This window comes from Bos taurus, chromosome 11 (genome assembly GCF_002263795.3).
Source record: "Bos taurus isolate L1 Dominette 01449 registration number 42190680 breed Hereford chromosome 11, ARS-UCD2.0, whole genome shotgun sequence".
NCBI lineage: Eukaryota > Metazoa > Chordata > Mammalia > Artiodactyla > Bovidae > Bos > Bos taurus.
Window position 1 is genome coordinate 18,595,829 of NC_037338.1, and position 25,856 is coordinate 18,621,684.

The following is a 25,856-nucleotide window of genomic DNA, read 5'->3' on the forward strand; positions in this document are numbered from 1 at the left end:
CAGTCAAAGGCTTTGGCATAGTCAATAAAGCAGAAATCGATGTTTTTCTGGAACTCTCTTGCTTTTTCCATGATCCAGCGGATGTTGGCAATTTGGTCTCTGGTTCCTCTGCCTTTTCTAAAACCAGCTTGAACAACTGGAAGTTCATGGTTCACGTATTGCTGAAGCCTGGCTTGGAGAATTTTGAGTATTACTTTACTAGCGTGTGAGATGAGTGGAATTGTGTGGTAGTTTGAGCATTCTTTGGCATTGCCTTTCTTTGGGATTGGAATGAAAACTGACCTTTTCCAGTCCTGTGGCCACTGCTGAGTTTTCCAAATTTGCTGGAATATTGAGTGCAGCACTTTCACAGCATCATCTTTCAGGATTTGAAATAGCTCAACTGGAACTCCATCACCACTAGCTTGGTTCATAGTAATGCTTTCTAAGGCCCACTTGACTTCACATTCCAGGATGCTCTAGGAATGTGAGCTCCTAGAGCTCACATTGGCTCTAGGTCAATGATCACACCATCGTGATTATCTGGGTCATAAAGATCTTTTTTGTACAGTTCTTCTGTGTATTCTTGCCACCTCTTCTTAATATCTTCTGCTTCTGTTAGGTCCATACCATTTCTGTCCTTTATCTAGCCCATCTTTGCATGAAATGTTCCCTTGGTATCTCTAATTTTCTTGAAGAGATCTCTAGTCTTTCCCATTCTGTTGTTTTCCTCTATTTCTTTGTATTGATCATTGAGGAAGGCTTTCTTATGTCTTCTTGCTATTCTTTGGAACTCTGCATTCAGAGGCTTATATCTTTCCTTTTCTCCTTTGCTTTTCACTTCTCTTCTTTTCACAGCTATTTGTAAGGCCTCCCCAGACAGCCATTTTGCTTTTTTGCATTTCTTTTCTATGGGTATGGTCTTGATCCCTGTCTCCTGTACAATGTCACAAACCTCAGTCCATAGTTCATCAGGCACTCTATCTATCAGATCTAGGCCCTTAAATCTATTTCTCACTTCCACTGTATAATCATAAGGGATTTGATTTAGGTCATACCTGAATGGTCTAGTGGTTTTCCCTACTTTCTTCAATTTCAGTCTGAATTTGGCAATAATAAGTTCATGATCTGAGCCACAGTCAGCTTCTGGTCTTGTTTTTGTTGACTGTATAGAGCTTCTCCATCTTTGGCTGCAAAGAATATAATCAATCTGATTTTGGTGTTGACCATCTGGTGATGTCCATGTATAGAGTCTTCTCTTGTGTTGCTGGAAGAGGGTGTTTGCTATGACCAGTGCATTTTCTTGGCAAAACTCTATTAGTCTTTGCCCTGCTTCATTCTGTATTCCAAGGCCAAATTTGCCTTTTAGTCCAGGTGTTTCTTGATTCGACTTTTGCATTCCAGTCCCCTATAATGAAAAGGACATCTTTTTTGGGTGTTAGTTCTAAAAGGTCTTGTAGGTCTTCATAAAACCATTCAACTTTAGCTTCTTCAGCATTACTGGTTGGGGCATAGACTTGGATTACTGTGATATTGAATGGTTTGCCTTGGAAATGAACAGAGATCATTCTGTCGTTTTTGAGATTGCATCCAAGTACTGCATTTCGAACTCTTGTTGACCATGATGGCTACTCCATTTCTTCTGAGGGATTCCTGCCTGAAGTAGTAGATATAATGGTCATCTGAGTTAAATTCACCCATTCCAGTCCATTTTAGTTCGCTGATTCCTAGAATGTCAATGTTCACTCTTGCCATCTCTTGTTTGACCACTTCCAATTTGCCTTGATTCATGGACCTGACATTCCAGGTTCTTATGCAATATTGCTCTTTACAGCATCGGACCTTGCTTCTATCATCAGTCACATCCACAGCTGGGTATTGTTTTTGCTTTGGCTCCATCCCTTCATTCTTTCTGGAGTTATTTCTCCACTGATCTCCAGTAGCATATTGGGCATGTACTGACCCGGGGAGTTCCTCTTTCAGTATCCTATCATTTTGCCTTTTCATACTGTTCATGGGGTTCTCAAGGCAAGAATACTGAAGTGGTTTGCCATTCCCTTCTCCAGTGGACCACATTCTGTCAGACCTCTCCACCATGACCCGCCCAAACTGTGACCTGCACATTTAGTGTGGGCGGCTACCCAACATCCGAGGTCAGGAGCAGAAGCCGGGAGGATCCCATGCCCGAGAGGAGAGAGCCAAGAGGAGTTACCCCACGTCCGAGGTCAGGGGCGTCAGCCGAGAGGAGCTACCCAGCGTCTGAGGTTAGGGGCAGCTGGCAGGAGGAGCTACCCAACGCCCGAGGCCAGGGGCGGCGGCCAGGAGGAGCAACCCCACCTCCAAGGAGTGGTGGCTGCGCAGGTGCAGGAGGGCCTAGAGGAGCTATTTCACATTCAAGGTCAGAAAGGGCGGCGGTGAGAAAATACCCCTTGTCCAAGGTAAGGAGCAGTGGCTGAGCTTTGCTGGAGCAGCCGTGAAGAGATACCCCACCTCCAAGGTAAGAGAAACCCAAGTAAGACGGTAGGTAGTGCAAGTGGGCATCAGAGGGCAGACACACTGAAACCATACTCACAGAAAACTAGTCAATCTAATCACACTAGGACCACAGCCTTGTCTAACTCAATACCCTGCTAGGTGAGGATTAATATCACACTTAATTTAGATTACACTTCAAGTCATTTGCCCAACACCATACAACTACTGAATATCAAAATTAGAGTTAAACTGGTAGACCTAACACCAAACCAAAGTCTTTATTCTTTATAGAGTGCAGGGGTGCTCTTTACAGCCATCACCCTATGTCCTTTAAAGACAAAAGAAGGCAAAAACACTGGCCTCCTACAGAGCCTGGAAATGCAGGTTCGGGGAATTCTTGGTCTTTCTGCTAAAAGGATTGGCAACCTACTCCAGTCTTCTTGCTCAGAGAATCCCATGGACAGAGGAACCTGGCCGGCTACATACAGTTCAGGGGGTCACAGAGAGTCAGACATGACTAAGCGACTTTCACATCACTGCACATCACTGCTAAAACAGGAGCCTCAGCACCTCTCTTTCCACATCACCCACCATGCCACCACCATAATCTTAACCTTATTCAAAATAAAGACTAGATTTTTTTTTTCTATCACACAACAGAGCAACTGTTCTAGTGATGATGCTGCTACTGCTCAGTCACTTCAGTCGTGTCTGACTCTGTGCAACCCTGTGGACTACAGCCTGTCAGGCTCCTGTATTAATGGGATTCTCCGGGCAAGGATACTGGAGTGGGTTGCCATGCCCTCCTCCAGGGGACCTTCCCAACCCAAGGATCAAACCCAGGTCTCCTGCATTGCAGGCAGATTCTATACCACTTAGCCACAAGGGAAGCCCTGTTCTAGTGATAAATGGACATAAATTAGAGAAACCGAAACTATAGGTGGTTGGTAAATAAGCTTTAATAAGGAAAAGTTTAATAAACAGCAGGAGAAAAAATATTTACCCTTACTATTTCAAATATACATAAATTACAGAAATATTTATCAAGCATTTTAGAATTTTTTAAAAGTTGGGGTTTTTAAAATAGCTCCCATCATTTGGAGTATTTTCCCATGGAACTGATATTTTCGTTTACTGCTAGTGGCAATGGAAATTAGTACAACGTTTTTGGAAAGCAATGGAAAAATAGCAGGAACCACATGAATTTTCATTAATCTTTTGATCCAGACAATCCAGGAAGTTAAAAAAATAAATAAATTACTCAGCAGTATAGAAAACCTGGCTTCCCTGGTGACTCAATGCTAAGGAATCTACCTATAGTGCAGAAGACCCATGTTTGATTCCTGGGGTAGGAAGATCCCCCGGAGAAGGAAATGGCAACTCACTACAGTATTCTTGCCTGGGAAATCCCATGGACAGAGGAGCCTGGAAGGCTACATACAGTCCATGGTGTCACAAGAATTGAATACAGCTAACAACTAAACCACCACCACCACCACCATAGAAAATCTATATGCACAAGGTTCCCTGCTAAGTCGCTTTAGCTGTGTTCAACTCTTGTGACCCTATGGACTGTAGACCACCAGACTCCTCTGTCCATGGGATTCTCCAGGCAAGAATACTGGAATGGGTTGCCATTTTCTTCTCCAGGGGATCTTCTCAACCCAGGGATGGAACCCGCATCTCTTATGTCTTCTGCATTGGCAGGTGGATTCTTTACCACTAGCATCACCTGGGAAGCCCCACACACATAAGGTAATTATTGACAAAAACCTAGAAACACCCTAAATGCAGAACAACAACAAAATGACTTAGTAAATTATAGGACATCAACTTGATGGAAGACAATATAGTTACTATAATAGTAAATTTAGAATGTTCTCAATTCTAAAAAGCACATTTTTAACATGTCAACAGCTATAAAATCAGGATGTGTCTTATAATCAATATTGTCCTGCAATTCAATTAGAAGCCCCTCCTTTTTTAGAGGTACATAAAATAATGATACATCTTAGATGCAATAAAATATGAAATTTAAAAAAATATGCCAGTATGAAACTATTGTGCTAACATGGAGAGATTCTAAGTGTTTCATTTTGCCTATGTTCAAAATTAAACTATTTTTCAATAATAACTTTAAAAGAACAACACATTACAAGAGCTTTGATGAGTGGTGGAAAATTTCTAGAGTACATTCATCTATAAGGAATTTTCATATGCAATGAATAATCCATCTTTTATAAAGAAAGAAAACTGTGGAAGGACCTCTGACAGAAAGAAACTACTTTTTGGTAAATATGAAGGAATGAAAGGGAAAGGGGTTCAAAATGTTTCCTAATCTACCTTATGATTTGTGGGATGCAGTTTTCTTTTATGTCTAACTTCAAAAGGATCAGGAATTTGGTGCCATGGAATAAAATTTAGAAACTGAAAATAGCTAAGTAGCTGTCTTTCTTATCATCTTTCATTAAAAGTTATTCTGAATTAAGACATAATTAAACTTGGCATGGAGAATTTGAAGGTAAGTAGTTTTAATCTTACACAAAAATTCTTGCCAAAAGCAAAAAAAACAGTGATATAAATTCACATGAGATTGGAAGGAGTCCTCATTTTCCTAAATACAAGTAAACAGTGATGATTATAAATGCAAAAAATGGGAAGCAATATTAGGAAAGAAATAAATATCATAATACTAAAAGCAGAATTTACTATAAGCATTCTGAGAATTTTTAAAACAACTATCATTAAAGAGTTAACAAAAGAAATGAGATGTCCATTGGTTCTTTTTCCTTTATTTTTTTCTATAAGAACATATGAGATTTATTTAGATCTGAGATGAAGAGTAGATGCAACCCAAAAAGAATGACTTAAGTGAGAAATCAATGTAAGTTGGGAAAAAACATCTAACTTTTTTTTCTGCTGATTACTTTTGATGTAATCATCAGAAACTAGAAATTCTAATTACAATAATTGACTCCAAATCACTTGTGGTATCTTCCCTTTGTTACTCACATGAGAAGCAGAACTTCCATTTTCAGTAGGGCAGAAACAGCCAGAAACAGTTTCCACCTCCAGCCAGGAACAGCCTTAGTTTTTCAGCTCCTCTGCAGCCTGTGGTCAAGCTCTCTGCAACGCAATATAAACCAAAGCTACCCACTTTATACTACACACTGGATTCCTCTTTAAGACCATTCTTTACAAAGAAAAATGAGATTTTCATCCTCCTTCAGTTCCCTCTGCTGCCAGTTTCACAGGATATAATGAAGGCCTGGACACCCAAAAACAATCTCAGTTCACAGGCTGACACAGAGACTAGCAGCCAGTACTAGACTGGTGAAGCAGGAAGAATCTAGAATCTGATGACACCATGGGTCTGCTCTCCCAGCTTTGGAGGGCCAGTCCTAGATATCCATTGTACATTTTCTATCTTTCCTGTACATTTTCTTTCTACCTAAGCTATAATTATTTCTGGTGTTCGATATTTACAACCATACCTAAGTTGTAACTGATATATCAGGTAAGTATATGTCACGTGCTTCTTGCTTTGTAAGGAACTGTTGTAACATTCTTCAAAAAATAGGCTTCCTTACCTCATTCCCCAAATTGAAGAATGAATCTGTAAGTACCTACACACACTAGACATTCTCTCTTGTGCTCTACTTTTACAGACTGGCAAGAAGGAAACACAAATGAGAAGGAACTGCCAAATAAAAATGATATAGCTGGATAAGATGGTGAGGAGGAGGAGAGTTGGCAAGCGGAAAGTTTGCTCTTCCTTGTCTAACATTCATCAGCTTATAAATATATCTTTAGCAGACTTGAAAGGCAGAAGATAGGTCTCTTAAAGCTTTGGATGTGAAGTCAGAAAACATTCTTAGTCCTAGTCCTGTGAACCTGAGATCTTCATGTAGCCACTCTGGTCTCTTTCCATACATCGCTATATACTAACCTCTACTACGTAGAGGTCCTCTACTACATAAAGGACCCACTACGTGGGACAGTTTCAATTAAAATAAAATAATCATCATAGAAATGTCCATTTTAGCCATTTTGTGGGCTTAAGCTTCTGGAAATAAGGTTAAAATTGTTATTCCATACTAAATCTTCTCCAAAACATACACATATATATAGAGAGAGAGATAGATTAGAATATTTTCTGACCATCCCTTCATCCTTATTTTAAAACTTCCTGAAGTTGTACCTCATGGATACAATTCTTAGGATCATTTTACCATTGGCTTCCAAACTAGGAATTCCATGCTGATGCATTTGATTATGGAAAACTTTTATCTGTGATATATCTTTCATACTTAATGGTCAGTTTCTAAAGAGAAATAAACCTGGGGGTTATTTTCAATTGGCTGCTAGCACAGTTAATTCAAATGTTCATTAGTCACCAACTGTGAGCATCACCGACTCCATGGACATCAATTTGAGCAAACTCTGGGAGATAACAAAGGACAAATGTGCTGCAGTCCATGGACTGCAAGAGTCAGACACAACTTAGCGACTGAACAACAACAAATGTACATATTGCTGTGGGCATTAAAAAGATACTTTCTGAGGATGGGGGTGAGGTTGGTAGAAGTGGTAAAAATAAAATAATTCAATATACAACATGACTAAGGGCCACTCAATAATTAATAATGTACCCTCAATTAATAATAAAGAATCCCTCATGGGATCCTTGCAATCATAAACTCTATGGTTTTACCTCATGTCCAAAGCTCACTTGAAGAAGGAGCTATTTATGAAGGAAATTTTTATAGTCTTTCCATTTTTCCTAGCACTTCAGGTTTTACCCTCAAATTAAACTAATCCCTCAGAAAGGTCTACACTAGTCCTGAGTTATATTGGTTCTTGAGATGAGCTTTGGATAGAATTATGCCTGCCATTTACTGAGGAATGATGCTAAAGTCACACAGCTTTATATAATGTTGAGAATTTTTTCCACTGCCCTTAATGGACGTCCCATGTGAGCAGTTTAGTTTAGATTTTAATGTAATGAAATATTTTTCTCAGCAAAACTGATATGATTATTTTTCTTAGACATCAAACCTATGTTCCAGAACAACTTTTGTTTTTACATTGGTTGCCAACGTGAGCCCAATTTCTTGCTCATCTCTGCTGCTGCTGCTAAGTCATAACAGTCGTGTCCGACTCTGTGCGATCCCGTAGGCAGCAGCCCACCAGCCTCCTCTGTCCCTGGGATTCTCCAGGCAAGAATACTGGAGTGGGTTGCCATTTCCTTCTCCATGTTCATCTCTAGCAACTATGAAAAAACTCACATAATGTGAACACTTGTGCTTTTCTCATTCCTCTCATGTTCCAACCCCCCAGACTTAACTTCCCTCTGACTCCAATTCATATTCACCCTGGTCTTATCACTTTTCTCTCCCTCCAATAGCTCACTGCTTTGATATATGAGTTGGCCATAAGCAACTTAAGATGAGTTCTAGAAGAAGACAAAGAATAGATAATAAATTAAATTAATAAATAAGGGTCCAAATTCAGGCAAAGAATGGATGTCCTGAAGTATTCTAAGGACATTCTACATCACACCTGCCTAGCCAGCTACACCAGTCCTGAAGGCGTATGTTCTTCCCAAACCACAGTAAATAAGATCCTCTACAATACATGGTTGGTAGAATCTCCCTGACTCCATGGAATTAGAAACATTAGCCAGAAAGAAAACCCTTTTTCTCCCAAGGAAACTGGCAGAATCCCATAGAGCTCTTGGAGGTTACTGACCTCTGGCTTCACCACATCACTGCAGCAAGAAAACAAGTACATTTGTACCTGAGCTTATTCCAGGAAAGTTGCCATATACAATGTAGGTAGCAGATTATAAAGTCACTTGCTTAGTTTTCAGTTTGTTAAAGACAATTGAAAAGTTGGCAACTGAATTCAAGTCAGTTAATAGCTGACTAAGGCCAACTTTGCCATACAACTGTGTACTCAATCAGCTAATAATTAATAAAAAATTAAATAAGCAACAAATATTTGTAAACTAGCTGCTATAAGGACAAAATATGAATTAGTCGATGTTGAGAAGCTAGAAAGCATTGAAAATTCCTATGGCTGAGAAGTATGCAAGTAAGTGAGAAAGACTAAATTAATACTCAAAAGTCTATCAACCTAGATGTCCATTGACAGAAGAATGGATAAAGAAGTTGTAGTACATATATACAATGGGATATTACTCAGTCATAAAAAGGAATGAATGTGAGTCAGTTCTAGTGAGGTGGATGAACCTAGAGCCTGCTATAGGTCAGAAAAGAGTCAGAATAAGTCAGAAAAGAGAAAAAACAAATATATATTAACACATACATATGGAATCTAGGACAAAAGGTACTGATGAACCTATTTGCAGGGTAGGACTAGAGACCCAGATATAGAGAACAGATTGTAGACACAACAGGGGAAGGAGCGGGTGGGATGAATTGAGAGAGTAGCATTGAAACATACATTACCATATGTAAAATAGATAGCTAGTGGGAAGTTGCTATATAACACTGGGAGCTCAACCTGGTGCTTTGTGATGTCCTAGAGGGAAGGGATGGGGTAGGTGGTAGGAGGGAGGTCCAAGAGGGAGGGGACATATGTATACTTATGGCCGATTCACATTGTTGTATGGCAGAAACCAACATAACATTGTAAAACAATTATCCTCCAATTAAAAATAAATTTTAAAAATTAAAATAAGTCCCAATTCAGAAAAAAAATAGCCTAAACTTTGAAAAATGGTCTTCTGCAGATCTTAGAAAAGCAGCCTATCTTACCCAATTACGCAAGTCAAAATGACTTTTTACAAGCTAACCATTAAATTTTGGCTTTGAATGTCAAAAAAAAAAATTCATCGATATTATGCAGATAACCTATTCTCTAAATCCTATATAGGAAATACAAAGTGTTCCTACTGGAAGAGGCCACAAATTTTGAGATAATTCTCTCTAGATCATATTGGCAAGTGAACAGAAGAAGGAACAGAAGTATGAATGGTTAGGAAAAAAAGAATGAGCAAACAGTAAAAAATAATCAGGAATGATGCCAAATGTAAAACATTTGGACTGTCTCAATAAAGTTGGAATAAGAACAAAAACAAAACCACTTGGCCTGGCAATCTGTAGAATGGTGGAGAATAACACTAGGGAAGAACATTAGCACAGGCTGATAAATTTGTCCTTAACTTAGTGGAAAGGGAGACATCCTTGAACATTTCCAAAAAAGGGAGTGATGGCATCAGAGATTCCTTGACAGACAGAATCTAGAACCAAAATGAGGAATGGATTAGAGCTGGGGAGGAAGACATAGTTGAAAAAGAAGTAAGTAATCCTATTCTATTTAACACCTCCTTACTGAACAGCAAGTGTTGAATCTACTGATACATCGGTTACGTACGCTAAAGACAGAATCACACACAGAATTACTGCAACAACCTTTGGAATAATTTACTAGCGAGACTTAGCTTTACTGATATGCAACCATAAGGGATTCCTGGATAGAAAATCTATGATCACATCATAATTTAACTATCTCAATCACTTCAGTTTAAAAGAAATCAAAGAGAATGTCCAGCAGAGTCTCTGGATTTCTTTATTCTAGCAACTGAAGCAACAAGGGGTCTGGTTTTCTGAACATTATTGAGTAGAAATGCTTATTTCTGCAAATCTTGCCTTTGTTTTCAAAATTATAAGTGTATTGGTTCCCCTCTAACTCATTAAGTGCTTTTGTTCCATGGCTCCCATTTGAACAGCAGAAAAACCTTCAACAAGACAATTTCCATCACAACTGGGATCAATCTGAAATCTAAACTTAATGTAAAAAAATAATTTATTTCCTGCTTTTCAACTTCCTTTTCCTAGACACCAAAGGATAATTCTGTTAAAAATGCAATTAGCTGTGATCATCATGCATATCCAATTCAGCAAGTGTTTATTTAAAATCTTCTTTGGGCACACTGCTTTTTGAAAAGCTTTGCAGTTCCAAATGCATTTGAATGTGTTTGGCAAAGGGGTCACTTCTGGACATTGCTGCCCGTTTATATCTCCACATTATATACCCTTACATGCCCTTATCCCAAATTCTTCTGAAGCCAACCCTCTGACACCCTTTTCAGCTCAGGGTACTCTCATCACACAAATACAGGAAGGTAGATTTATGATGTTTCAAATTCCTCCAGTTGTTATGAAATGGTGAACTTCATTCATATTTTTGAAAACTTCTGAAAATCTCAAAGGATAAAATAAAAACCCTATTCCCACCTCATACACACAAAAATTGATCATATGTTGACATTCTAAATTTTTGTGTTTTCTAAAGAAATAAGTCAAGTTAATATCTCCTTAGTCTCTTACCCTCTGACCCCGTTTTCTTGCTCTGTCTCAGGAGCAATTCCAGCACTTTGCTATTAAATTTTCCAATCCATTATAATACTTTGATACATATATATACACCTTCCCTGGTGGCTCAATGACAAAGAGCCAGCCACTCAGTGGCAAAGTGGTGTGCCAATGCAGGAGACACAAGAGATGCGGGTTCAATCCCTCAGTTGGGAAGATCTCAATATAGTTGGGAGAAAGAAATGGCAACCCACTCCAGAATTCTTGCCTAGGAAATCCCATAGACAGAGGAGCCTGATGGACTACAGTTCATGAGGTCACAAAAGAGTCGTATATGACTTAGTGACTAAGCAATGACAACAACATCCATAAATAATACAAACTGCTATTTTGTGTTACTTTTCACATTTAAATAAATTGCATCATAAAATCATATTGTTCTGTAGTATTTCCACTTAGCATTATATTTTTGAGATCTATCAATATATAACCTCTTTGATTGTGTCCACTCTTTTTCACCACTGGATTGTGTTGCATTGTGTAAGCAAACACAATTGTATTTTTCTATTTGGATATTTCATTCTTTTTTTTCATGTGGGCTGTTTCCAATATTTTACTTTCATAAACAATGCTGAATGAGAAGTAGCTTTGAGCAAGCAGGTCTGCTTATGCAGTTGGAGAGTTATCTCTTTGGGGTTTAAAAATGAGATGTGTATGCACTGTTAGTTTTTTGGGAAACTGCCAAATTGCTCTCCGAAGTGGCTATATCATTTATACCCCTCTGATTATTTCAGTCTTTTTAATTTTTACCAATCTGGTGGTGAAAATTGTGACTAATTATTGTTTCCATTTGCATCCTCAAGATTACAAGCAAGGAAGGCCGAGTGAAATTCTCCAGGCTGTGACACATGGGGCAGGGGTGGCTGCTGGCCTTGGGTACAAGAGGTGACAGCACCGTCAGCAGCCTTGCCTTAGGGGTCTTATATTATGCTAGGGCTCCAAGCCACCACTTACAAGGCTCAGAGAAAGGCCTGAGTAAGGTCATCAGCTCCCCGCAAAAGGCCTGCAGTACACCATGCTTAGCAAGCCCTCCAGTGTTGCACAATAAAACAAAGCAAAATGCTCCTTGCTTCCTATGTAACATGGTAAAGAGCAGCCTAAGTGTGACAGAATGTTTATCCGAGAGTCACATTTTTTAAAGTAGAAACACTTTGTTCAAAGCAGTAAGGCCCACTGAGCGCCCCACTGAATGGGTGAGGTTTATAATTAGGGGTCTTATCATTGTCTTTCTCGAGTTCCTCCCTTCTTCCATTTTTCTATCCTCCTGAAAGCTCCTGAGTCCTCCTCCAACCTTAGTCTAGCAATTCATGGCAAAGTAATAAAGCACAAACTGGAAATCAGAAAATGTCAACTCTGGGCCCAGCACTGTTGATAAACTAACACAACACTTTGGGCAAATCATTTTTCTGCTGAGTCTTATCTTTCTTTTGGGAGGATGAAGTGATGCCAAAGGCCATAATCTAGGATTTAAAGCCTCTCACTTTCTAGCTTTCCCTTCAGAGGAACCAGAGATCAAATTGCCAATATTCACTGGATCATCGAAAAATGAGAGAGTTCCAGAAAAACATCTTTTTTATTTTTTTATTCATTTTAATTTTTTAATTTTATTTTATTTTTAAACTTTACAATATTGTATTAGTTTTGCCAAATATCAAAATGAATCTGCCACAGGTATACATGTGTTCCCCATCCTGAACCTTCCTCCCTCCTCCCTCCCCATACCATCCCTCTGGGTCATCACAGTGCACCAGCCCCAAGCATCCAGTATCGTGCATCGAACCTGGACTGGCAACTCGTTTCATACATGATATTATACATGTTTCAATGCCATTCTCCCAAATCTTCCCACCCTCTCCCTCTCCCACAGAGTCCATAAGACTGTTCTATACATCAGTGTCTCTTTTGCTGTCTCATACACAGGGTTCTTGTTACCATCTTTCTAAATTCCATATATATGTGTTAGTATACTATATTGGTGTTTGTCTTTCTGGCTTACTTCACTCTGTATAATAGGCTCCAGTTTCATCCACCTCATTAGAACTGATTCAAATGTATTCTTTTTAATGGCTGAGTAATACTCCATTGTGTATATGTACCACCGCTTTCTTATCCATTCATCTGCTGATGGACATCTAGGTTGCTTCCATGTCCTGGCTATTATAAACAGTGCTGCGATGAACATTGGGGTACATGTGTCTCTTTCAATTCTGGTTTCCTCAGTGTGTATGCCCAGCAGTGAGATTGCTGGATCATAAGGCAGTTCTATTTCCAGTTTTTTAAGGAATCTCCACACTGTTCTCCATAGTGGCTGTACTAGTTTGCATTCCCACCAGCAGTGTACGAGGGTTCCCTTTTCTCCACACCCTCTCCAGCATTTATTGCTTGTAGACTTTTGGATCGCAGCCATTCTGACTGGCGTGAAATGGTACCTCATAGTGGTTTTGATTTGCATTTCTCTGATAATGAGTGATGTTGAGCATCTTTTCATGTGTTTGTTAGCCATCTGTATGTCTTCTTTGGAGAAATGTCTATTTAGTTCTTTGGCCCATTTTTTGATTGGGTCATTTATTTTTCTGGAGTTGAGCTGTAGGAGTTGCTTGTATATTTTTGAGATTAGTTGTCTGTCAGTTGCTTCATTTGCTATTATTTTCTCCCATTCTGAAGGCTGCCTTTTCACCTTGCTAATAGTTTCCTTTGATGTGCAGAAGCTTTTAAGTTTAATTAGGTCCCATTTGTTTATTTTTGCTTTTATTTCCAATATTCTGGGAGGTGGGTCATAGAGGATCCTGCTGTGATGTATGTCAGAGAGTGTTTTGCCTATGTTCTCCTCTAGGAGTTTTATAGTTTCTGGTCTTATGTTGAGATCTTTAATCCATTTTGAGTTTATTTTTGTGTATGGTGTTAGAAAGTGCTCTAGTTTCATTCTTTTACAAGTGGTTGACCAGTTTTCCCAGCGCCACTTGTTAAAGAGATTGTCTTTAATCCATTGTATATTCTTGCCTCCTTTGTCAAAGATAAGGTGTCCATAGGTGCGTGGATTTATCTCTGGGCTTTCTATTTTGTTCCATTGATCTATATTTCTGTCTTTGTGCCAGTACCATACTGTCTTGATGACTGTGGCTTTGTAGTAGAGCCTGAAGTCAGGTAGATTGATTCCTCCAGTTCCATTCTTCTTTCTCAAGATAGCTTAGGCTATTCGAGGTTTTTTGTATTTCCATATAAATTGTGAAATTATTTGTTCTAGCTCTGTGAAGAATACCGTTGGTAGCTTGATAGGGATTGCATTGAATCTATAAATTGCTTTGGGTAGTATACTCATTTTCACTATATTGATTCTTCCAATCCATGAACATGGTATATTTCTCCATCTATTAGTGTCCTCTTTGATTTCTTTCACCAGTGTTTTATAGTTTACTATATATAGGTCTTTAGTTTCTTTAGGTAGATATATTCCTAAGTATTTTATTCTTTCCATTGCAATGGTGAATGGAATTGTTTCCTTAATTTCTCTTTCTGTTTTCTCATTATTAGTGTATAGGAATGCAAGGGATTTCTGTGTGTTGATTTTATATCCTGCAACTTTACTATAGTCATTGATTATTTCTAGTAATTTTCTGGTGGAGTCTTTAGGGTTTTCTATGTAGAGGATCATGTCATCTGCAAATAGTGAGAGTTTTACTTCTTTTTTTCCAATTTGGATTCCTTTTATTTCTTTTTCTGCTCTGATTGCTGTGGCCAAACATCTACTTCTGCTTTATTGACTATGCCAAAGCCTTTGACTGTATAAAGTGAAAGTGAAGTCACTCAGTCGTGCCTGACTCTTTGCAATCCCATGGACTGTAGCCTGTCTGGCTCCTCCATCCATGGGATTTTCCAGGCAAGAGTGCTGGAGTGGAATGCCATTTCCTTCTCCAGGGGATCTTCCCGACCCAGGAATCAAACCTGGGTCTCCCATATTGCAGGCAGACACTTTACCATCTGACCAACCTAAACAGCATATTTATTTGACTGTATGGATCACAACAAACTGTGGAAAATTCTTAAAGAGATGGGAATACCAGACCATCTGACCTGCCTCCTGAGAAATCTGTATGCAGGTCAAGAAGCAACAGTTAGAACCAGACATGGAACAATAGACTAGTTCCAAATCGGGAAAGGAGTACATCAAAGCTGTGTAATGTCACCCTGCTTATTTAACTTACATGCTGAGGACATCATGAGAAATGCTGGACTGGATGAAGCACAAGCTGGACTCAAGCTTGCCAGGACAAATATCAATAACCTCAGATACACAGATGACACAACCTTTATGGCAGAAAGCAAAGAAGAACTAAAGAGCCTCTTGATAAAAGTGAAAGAGAAGAGTGAAAAAGTTGGCTTAAAACTCAACATTCAGAAAACAAAGATCATGGCATCTGGTCCCACCATTTCATGGCAAATAGATGGAGAAACAATAGAAACAGTGACAGATTTTATTTTCATGGGCTCCAAAATCACCTCAGATGGTGACTACAGCCATGAAATTAAAAGACACTTGCTCCTCAAAAGAAAAGTTATGACAAACCTAGACAGCATATTAAAAAGCAGAGACATTACTTTGCCAACAAAGGTCCGTGTAGTCAAGGCTATGGTTTTTCCAGTGGTCATGTATGAATGTGAGAGTTGGACTATAAAGAAAGCTGAGCACCAAAGAATTGATGCTTTTGAACTGAGGTGTTGGAGAAGACTCTTGAGAGTCCCCTGGACTGCAAGGAGATCCAACCAGTCCATCCTAAAGGAAATCAGTGCTGAATATTCATTAGAAGCACTGACACTGAAGCTGAAGCTCCAATACTTTGGCCGCCCAATGCAAGGAACTGACTCATTAGAAAAGACTCTGATGCTGGGAAAGATTGAAGGCGGGAGGAGAAGGGGATGACAGAGGATGAGATGGTTGGATGGCATCACCGACTCGATGGATATGAGTTTGAGTAAACTCCGAGAGTTGGTGATAGACATGGAAGCCAGGCGTGCTGCACCCCATGGGGTCGCAAAGAGTCAGACGTGATTGAGCGACTGAACTGAACTGAACAGATCTCTACCCCATCCCTCTGTGTCTGTATCTCGGTGTCTCTGTGTCTGTCTCTGTCCCCATGTCTGTCTCTATCTCTGTCTCTCTGTCTCTCTCTCACACAAGCACACATACACCCTACCACTACAGACACTAAGAAATCACTGTTTCAATTTGCCTGTTTCATTTTATTAGCACATCCCACAGGAGGGGGATGACCCACCAAAGGCAGCAGAGCCAGAACTCCATCCAATTCAGCCAGTGCCTTTTCCCACCCCAAATCTGCTTTCTCCTGTCTTTAGAGCCAGGTCCCCTGCTCCTCCCTTGGTGTCAGTCTATCGACCTCATTGCTGATTCCTTTCTAAGGGAAGAAGGGTGAACTAGAGAAAAACCTCATCCATCCCCTCACCACCCAAAGTAGCTGGTGCTCCATCTGTCATTCGTTCTACAAGGAACCAGGCTAGGGGATTTCTACCAAGGGAATTTCACTTTCTATCAGGCTTCCAATGTTACACTTATGTGGCAATCAAACCATATCCAGAGGTCTCTCTGACCCAGTGAGCCAGGGAGAATACAAAATTCACCCAGGCATTACACAGACAATCCCTGAGAATATGTGTGTGATGTTAAAGCATGAATAGCATAGCAGATAGAATGGTTTCACGATCCCTGACTCTCGGTGTTCATGTCCTTGTAATAATCCTCTCCCTCTGATTGTGGACTGGTTACCTGTGACTTTATTCTAACCAGTGGAATATGGCAAAGATGATATGATTTAATTCCCAGGATTATATTATTCTGGACAAGACTCTATCTTGCTAAGCAACTTGCTCTACCTTGCTGCCTATGAAAAAGCAAGCTGCTTTAAGTCCTACAGCCACAAGTAAATTAATTATTCCAACAACCAGCATGAGCATGGAAGCAAGCCTTTTCTCAGTCAAGCCTCCTGATGAGAATGCAGCCCTGGTCGACACCTTGATCAAATCCTTGCAGAGGACTCAACTAAGCCGTGTTCAGACTCCTGACCTAAAAAAGCTGTGAGATAATACATATGTGTTGTTTTGATCTGCTTTGTATATGGTTACTTGATACACAGCATGTAAAACTAATGCAGGCAGGTATGCTTCATATGGTGTTTTACACATTCAGTACACGGGAGAACTATCTCGAATCGTATGTACAGAAAGAGAAATGTCTTCGTGAAACCAATTCTTTCTGCCCCATGACAACAGTTCGGGTCATGGCCTCTCTCCTCTGCTGAGGAGAAGAGAACCAGAACTCTCAGAGTTCTGACGTATCAGAACTCTGGATACGTAAGAGTATTAAGTCAGAGTAGCCAACGACAGACAAGCATCAAGGCTTTCCTGTCACCTTCAGCATCTGGGCTTCACAGCAGAGGTGAGTGGGAAAAAAATCAAAGTAGAGTATTTAAAGGGGCAAAGAACCAAAGCATGATTCTACCCTTCAAGCTAGAGAGACTCCAGTCACTAGTCCCCAGCTACTCTTTCCGATTCTGATGCAACTCAACCAAGTTGGGCTACTTCAGGTGAGTCCTTTCTGTAACTAGAATTGACAGAATATTCATTCTGGGCTACACGAGACCTGCATAATCCAGATTCTTTCCCATATTTCTACACTCCCGTTGTGACCTTCTTTTAGTGCTGGACTTCACCTTGCTTCCTCTTGCCGTGGGGCATTTGCACATGTTGGCTCCTGACACATTATTTCCTCCAATTTTCACATAGTTCATTCCTTCTTCAGATCTCAGCTTAGGTGACACTGCCACAGAGAAGCCTGTCCTTAACTTTGTGACTGAGCCTAATGCCTAACGACAGGCCCTCAGGGTATGATAACTCTCACCTCCTCGACATTTGTCACAGGCTAACTGTGCATTGGCCTCTTTGACTATTTGCTCAATGCAAGACTCCCCCACTAGCCTGTTTCTGAGCCACAAGGACAGAACTAGGACAAGTTTTGACTTTTTGTTGACTTGCCATTATCTTACCGGCACTGAGCCTTGAACATAGTATGTTTCAATAAAAATTCATTCAGTAAAGAGCTGACTAAAACATATCTGTCTAAAATAATTGAGGGGAAAAATGAGCCCTGGCCTGAGAGTCAGGACACCCGGTTGTGAACCAGCTTTGCACTCAATTTCAGCATGACATAGAGTGGGCCATTCCGATGCCTGTGAGTCTTCGTACCCCTGACTCGCTGAGAGCATCGTCAGCGCTACTGGTTGCTTGTTACTGACTGTGCTTTTTCACTTTGCCTCTTCAAGGAAGCAATAATGGGAAGACCTTTGAAATCCTGCTTCATTTCCTCAGAGCTCCAAAATTCTCAACAAAAAATTCTCAAAAGGAGTACAGGCTGCATGTAAACCAGAGAGTCCATTGGGGTCGGAAGTTAAAAGGTCATATTGTGTGGAATGGTCCTCATAGTCATCTGGGAACAATAACTGAAACATATAAATTACAGAACAGAGATGGCTGGCTGCTGTATCCATGGAAACAGATGTTGGCTTGGCCAAAGTGCTTTATAATGATTATGATTAATCATCCTTGAAATCACTGTTATTTATTGGTGTATAACTGATGGAACCATGTTGGAAGGGCTGTATTGTACAGTTTTACAAATTTCCTGTTGCCAGAGTTAGCACTCTGGTCATAAAATAGTAAAAATGTGCTTGAAAATATTCTTATTAAAATCAGAACAGGAAAATATAATGGCCATAGCTCTGAATAATAGTCAATAAAAAACATTGTGCCAACTCAAGTCACTAATGTTCAAATTATGCTTTCTTCCATGCTTCATATAAACTTAGTGTTAAAAAGCACTTCAATAAGTGACAACATTTCTTTTGTATGTTTTTCCTAAACACTGTTCACAACTCTGCTTTATCTGTATTTAAGTCAGAACTATTTGTTGTTGTTGTTCAGTCAGTCACGTCTGACTCTTTGCGATCCCAAGGACTGCAGCATACAAGCCTTCCCTGTCCATCAGCAAATCCTGGAGCTTGCTCAAACTCATGTCCATTGAGTTGGTGATGCCATCCAACCATCTCGTCCTCTGTCATCCCCTTCTCCTTCTGCATTCAATCTTTTCCAGCATTAAGGTCTTTTCTAATTAGTCAAATCTTCACATCAGGTGGGAAAAGTGTTGGAGCTTCAACTTCAACATCAGTTTCTACAATGAATATTCAGGATTGATTTCCTTTAGGATTGACTGGTTTGATCTCCTTGCAGTCCAAGGGACTCTCAAGATTCTTCTCCAACACCACAGTTCAAAAGCATCAGTTCTTTGGCGCTCAGCCTTCTTCTCACAAAAATCTGGAAAAAGTTATGGTTCATTTATTGTTGCCCTTCCTTTAGCCAATCTTCCTTGTCACTAATATTTTTCCACCTTTATTTTCTGTTCAGATAAACTGAAGTTTGTACCTCCACCACTTAAGTGTGATTTTTTTTAATCTGGTCACATGCATGATTGAAGCATGACCAAAGTATGGAAACAGTCTTCATATAAACTCTTTTTCAGCTGAAGATAGGGGGTACTTTATGGAGACAGGGGGCATCTGGTTCTTTCAGAGCCATCTCAGCTTCCTTCTATCCTCCCATCACTGCCCATCCCCACCCTGATCTATAAGTCAACAGGCACCTAACAAAACATGCACAACATTACTCTCCCTCACATGAGACAGAGAAATACCAAGGGATGTGGCAACAGCCCACCGTGGGCTTGGGTGTATTCCTAGTGCATGTTTTCTCAGAACAGATCCAACTCCTCGGATACATATGGCATTGTTTTCAGTGGAAACAGAAACAGAGGGCTGAGAGAGAGGCCAGAGCCTCAGGTGCTGTTGATACAAGTCTTTCCTAAGCATATCCACGAAGCTACTACCGTATCATTCTTGATCTAGTGCCACAAATAAACAGCAACCCCTGGGCCCTGGGCTATGTTCTCTGAACAGCACCAGGATTGTTCTGCACAATGCTCTGATTGTCTGTGGGGCAGGGCAGCTGGAGAGCAATGGAGTGGGTGCTGAAAGTCTGCTCCAGCAGCCATGCTAGGAGATGTTCCAAGCACCAGGTGTGTTAGCCACTGTCGATGTGCAGAAAGGCCCTGAGATGTGAGTCACGGTCACCTCAAACCTCCTGTCCTACTCTATCCTATAGACCCAGAAAATGACCTAGAATGCTTTGTACACCTGCAAAGGACAAGGCAAATGTGTACACAGGAAATTAATGAACAAACAATGCAAAAAAAATTTGAAAGGAAGCAATATTTATACCTATTCTCCAGCAATTTTGGCTGGAGAGTCTTTATATAATACATCACAGAAGGGCAAACATGAAGCTCATATACTGTTTAAATGGGCACAAAAGCAGGGCTTCCCCAGAGGCTTGTGGAACTTCTGTATCTTCAATCCAGAGAACCGAGAGCTACATCAAAAGTTTCCAACTCTCTGCACATTACAGAATGGAGAATTACCATTCTTTATTTTTAATTGCCTCTGGAAGACTCCATGATCTTATTTTAAAATATATTCCATAGATTATTATAAAATGTAATAAAGAGAAGCAACTATTTGTTATGATCTATCCCAATGTTCTTTACCTGGGGATTATTTTGCTCAATGGGACACTTGTTATAATGTCTAGAGACATGTTTTATTGTCACAACTGGTGAGGCAGGCAGGAGTTACCGATGTTTAGTGGGTAGAGGTCAGGGATCCTACTAAACCCCTCTACAAGGCACAGGACACTGCCACATAACAAAAAACTATCCAGCCCAAACTGTCAATAGTGCCAAGTTTGAAAAACCCTTATCTAGACAAATAGCCAGTATGACTAAATTATTCCTCTCTGAAAGATTCATCATTTGAATAATTGGACTAATCATTAAAGGTGTCTCTGTATAGAATGCCTTGGTTTCAGACCACTGCATTAATTTCATTGAAGGATAATACTGGTAAGCATTCAAGTAAAATTAACAATTTCAAATTGCCTACCATGCAGGCACACTCTGCCTTTACAAGGGGTACTATTTGAGAGGTGAGTAGTCACAGGCCTGTAAAACACTAAATAGGTGTTGTAGAGAAGGAAGTAATCCATTCGACTTGGGCATCAGGGAAAATTTAATATAAGATGACTTTGAACTCTCAAGCAAATTGTGCCTTACTTTCTAATGCTATAATTTGGCCATAGTTTTGAACTCTTGATTTAAATTATACCAGGCACTCTTCTAAATACATTCATTATTTCATCACATTCTCAAAAAAATCCTATGAAGTAGGAACTACTATTCTCATCTAACAGATGAGATAGCATTCTAGTAGGGACTTGACCATCTCCAGAGTGAGTGTGCATCACTGCAGAGCCATGTAATCTCTTAGGAATATGGCTAAGTGATCTGAACCAGGGATATCACCTCCCAATGACTGTCCCCTGACCTCTGCAGGGAGGGGTTCCTGGTGTTTAAGGTCCTCACATCACCAGCATTCATTATTCTATCACCAACAGGACAATTATTTCACAAAACAATCATTCTGGGGTAGGCTCCAAACTGTGGAGGGAAAACGCCTTCAAGTAATCACTTGAATGGTAACATTTGAATAGCTATCAGTATATTAACTCTAAAAGGAATTTTACCTTAGTCTATATTCCCCAAATGGGTTAAAAGTTAAGTCCCTGTCATTGCCTCCCCAAGTTCAAATCAATTTTATCCCGATTGAGGCTCAAATTCACTGCTCTGTGACAACCTAGAGGGGTAGGATGGGGTGGGAGGTGGGAGGGACGTTCAAGAGGGAGGGGACATGCTGGCCAATGGCCGATTCATGTTGATGGATAGCAGGAACCAACACAATACTGTAAAGCAATTATCCTTCAATTATAAGTAAATATATTTTTTAATCACCTATTAAAAATAATTTCATCCTGACTGTACAAATATAGTCTAAATATTGCATTTCATTTATTCACTCATTCAACAAATATGTACTGATCATCTATCACATTCTGGTAAATGGGTTGAATACCTGGGATATAGCAGTAATCAACTAGACAAAAATTCCTTAACCTCATGGAACTAATCAATGAAAATGACACTTTGATATTAGAAGATTCCTAGGTAAAGAAAGTAGCCATAATGTTTCTTGTCTGTATTTAAATTATTGCCATCATTATTCAACTGAATTTCCAATTTACACTTAATCTTACCTTAAAATGTTTAGTGTTTCCCCATGTTGTTTCTCAAATAGATGTAGGCAGGATCTCTGGAAGGGATAATTAATGAAAAATGTCATCACCTAACTCTTTCTGAAATATTTAAATAAAAAAGGAAGATGTATTAAGCTAAAAGATACCAATACAATTTTCTTATCTCAATGTGCTTTATTTTCTGAGTGCTTCTAGGTTTCTTTCCAGTGTATAGCAACTGAAATATTTCCACAAATTTATTTCTGAAATAAAATATATCAGGCTGAGAGATTTTAAGAGCAATTCCATTTTTATATCATGCATCTCTTTTCCATATTCTAGTTTAGAGAGCTCAGTTGAGCAGGTTTGCTACATCATTTTTACTGTAATAACGAAGATTTTTATCAGATCCCTTGACAAAACCATTCACTTTACCTTTGTATGTCTGTCCATGTTGCTCCCTACATCTGAAAATCCCCATTTTGTCTCCACTAACCAATCTGCAACCATCCTTCATAACCTTATTTGATATTATCTTGCTTATGTATATGTGCTTATTTTCATATTTTTCTCTATTCTTGAAAAGATTTGAAACAGCCTATAAAATGACACACAGGAGATGTAATAGCAACAGTTAAAAGTAAGGCAAGAGAAGAAAGTAAAACCAGAGAGGAGCTGAAACACAGCAAGGAATGAGTTTAAAAATGCATATCACCGCAACTTGCACATGTGCAATAGGTGAACATAAATCTAGCCCTAAATTTTCTGGCAGCCAACATGAAAAGAGAAACCTCATCAGTCACTCAATTCAGTGTCCATGCCAAATTTCCCAACAAAGTGTAATTGTTCTTGGTGCTCAGAACAGTCAGAAACTTTCCTGGGGATCTTCAAAATAGATGGTGTAATTAGCAATCATTATAACTTTGTTACCATTCATACAACAAGATACACAGGACTGCTTATTAAAATGAGTCTTGACGCAAGCCCAGTGGTACATGCACAGACACAACACAGAGAAAAGCTGCCCTTCTGAGAAGTAGAAAGAGAAGGCAGGGATGGCCGACCCAACAAAAGAGTGTTCCAGACTCACTGATCAGTTTTGACTCAGGAATTTAATTTAGAGTTTCAGGAGGTGGATGAACTTGGCAGTCCTCTCTAAATGTTGTTCCTCCCAGCTTTTGATTAATGTTGTGTGGTGACAGCAAACGCATCGAGAGAAGCATTCTGTGTGCCATTGAGTCATCCTCTGGTATCCAAGCAGAGCCCAGAGCTGGGGCTAGAGTTCGTATCCTTTCCAGAAGGTGGGGACTCTGCAGACTTGCCATCAAGACAAATGTCTGATGCACAGCCAGGCCACTTGCCCTCCAAAAAGGTGAGCAGAGGAAGCGCTAGCAAGGCAGGCCAGGATGATTCCCAGAAAATTCTTCTGAACCCATTGTAGAGCCAGATGAACAGGCAGATGATGTCCCAGTTCCATTAGCATGGACAAAATAGCATTAGTCTGAATTAGTTGAAGATAACCAGACTCCCATTTCAGGCAAAATAAAACATGCACAAAGCCCTGAAAGCATTTTTAGCTTTGAGCAGACTACTTCTGTGTGTTCCATGACAAACCATTATGAAATGCACATCTAGGAAATAGAAACAAGTTGTAGGGGATTATTATTTATTTATAAATCCGCAAAAAGATAAGACTATCCAGCAAAGACAGTAACTTGTTTGGAAAGAGAAAAAAGAAGAAAAGGCCAAGTGGCCTTTCTTTTGGACAATAATTGGCCAGTGGGGTCAGAGGCTTGTTCAGGCCACTCCTTATTTGAAATAATAGAGCTTTAATATTCATGTAAGAGTGTTTGCTTGTTTTCTCTATAGCCAAGAGAGAGGGGGGTTGAAGTCAGCCTAACCGGATCATTATGAGCCAAGTTTTAAAGAAGGAAAAACTAAATACAATCCTTTATAATCCCAAAAGCTATCGTCTGCCATGTTGAAAGACTGTTCCTATTGGCTCTGATCTGAGCAGAACCATAATAGGGGAAGTTTTATAAAATTGCTCTTGTACTCAGAGCAGGCAGAAACTTTCCCTGAGATCTTCAAAATAGATGGTATAATTAGCAATCATTATAACTTTGTTACCACTCATACAACAAGATACACAGGACTGCTTATTAAAATGAGTCTTGACACAGGCTAGTGGTACACACACAGCCACAATACAGAGAGGCTCTGTCTACACTGAGCTATTCAAACAGCCAAATCTTATATACAAGGATAAAGAGCAAGGGATTTTCAATAAGTGCACCAACAATTCAATATCTCTAACATATCTATTTATCTAGGAGAGACTGAAGAGGTTAGCGGTGGTCTTTAAAGGAATAAACTTTGCTTAATGTTTACTGTTCCACATATAAAGCATTAGTCTATGAAAACTAAACTCTTAATTTGATAATAAAATACCTGGCATACAGTTTAGGGCTATTGTCCAATAAAGGATAGCTATAACTTATTAAGCAGTGACAGATTTTATTTTCTTGGGCTCCAAAAATCACTGTAGATGGTGACAGCAGCCATGAAATTAAAAGATGCTTGCTCCTGGGGAAAAAAAGCTATGACAAACCTAGAAAGCATATTAAAAAGCAGAGACATCACTTTGCCCGCAAATGGTTTTTCCAGTAGTCACATACGGATGTGAGAGTTGGACCATAAAGAAGGCTGAATGCTGAAGAATTGGTGCTTTCGAATTGTTGTGCTAGAGAAGACCTTGAGAGTCTCTTGAATTGCAAGATCAAACCCGTCAGTCCTAAAGGAAATCATCCCTGAATATTCATCTGAAGGATTGTTGCTGAAGCAGAAGCTCTAATACTTTGGCCACCTGATGTGAAGAGCCAACTCACTGGAAAACCCCTGATTCTGGGAAAGATCGAAGGCAAAAGGAGAAGGAGACGGCAGAGGATGAAAAGGTTAGATACCATCACTGACTCAGCGGACATGAATTTGAGCAAACTCTGGGAGATAGTGGAGGACAGAGGAGCCTTGTGTGCTCCAGTCCACGGGGGTGCAGAGAATCAGATACAACTTAGCGACTGAACAATAACAAAACATAATTTAGGACAGGAAATACAATCCTCTTAGAGTACAAAATAAACTATACTGTTCATCCAATCAAGTGAAGCTGTACCTATAGCATAAATAATGGTGGAAAAGTTGAGGAGAAAGGCCCTTGAATATCTTTGGAGGAAAAAAATTACTTCCCTAGAATCTAACTATACATTATTTAGTACAGTAGCCTAACACAGATTCTGATGTGAACTGTTTTTTAAGTAGTGATAAAATTTGAAATAAGTTTTCAACTGTATGAAGTTCTAATCTGTCACGTGAGATTTTTAGTACATGTGATAGCTCATTAATCTCCCTGTGGAGGTTTTAAGTTGTTCTACTCTCTATATGCAGAAAGTGGATCCCCTCTTGAGAGTTTAAATAGTTCTCAACTAATAGGATGCCACATCAAATATCTGAAAACCACTTTCAACCTGTTCCCTAGACCTGCCATAACAAAGTAAATTTGTTACCTCAGCAATGTCCCTATCTACAAATAAGGTCATATTCTGAGATACTGGGGGTTACAATTTCAACACATCTTTTCAAGGGAACACAATTCAACCCACGATACAGTCCTAACGTATTCTAACTTATACAGTCCTGAACTTATTCTACAGAATTGAAGGCTCTTTAAAACTGGCAGCTTTAAGCAGTAATGAGGAT

General features: G+C 39.6%; 1 pseudogene; it reads right to left on the bottom strand.

The window, feature by feature from the left end:
* LOC101904376 (small ribosomal subunit protein uS3-like) overlaps window positions 1-25,856 on the bottom strand; it is a 208,253-nt pseudogene that overhangs the window by 168,515 nt on the left and 13,882 nt on the right.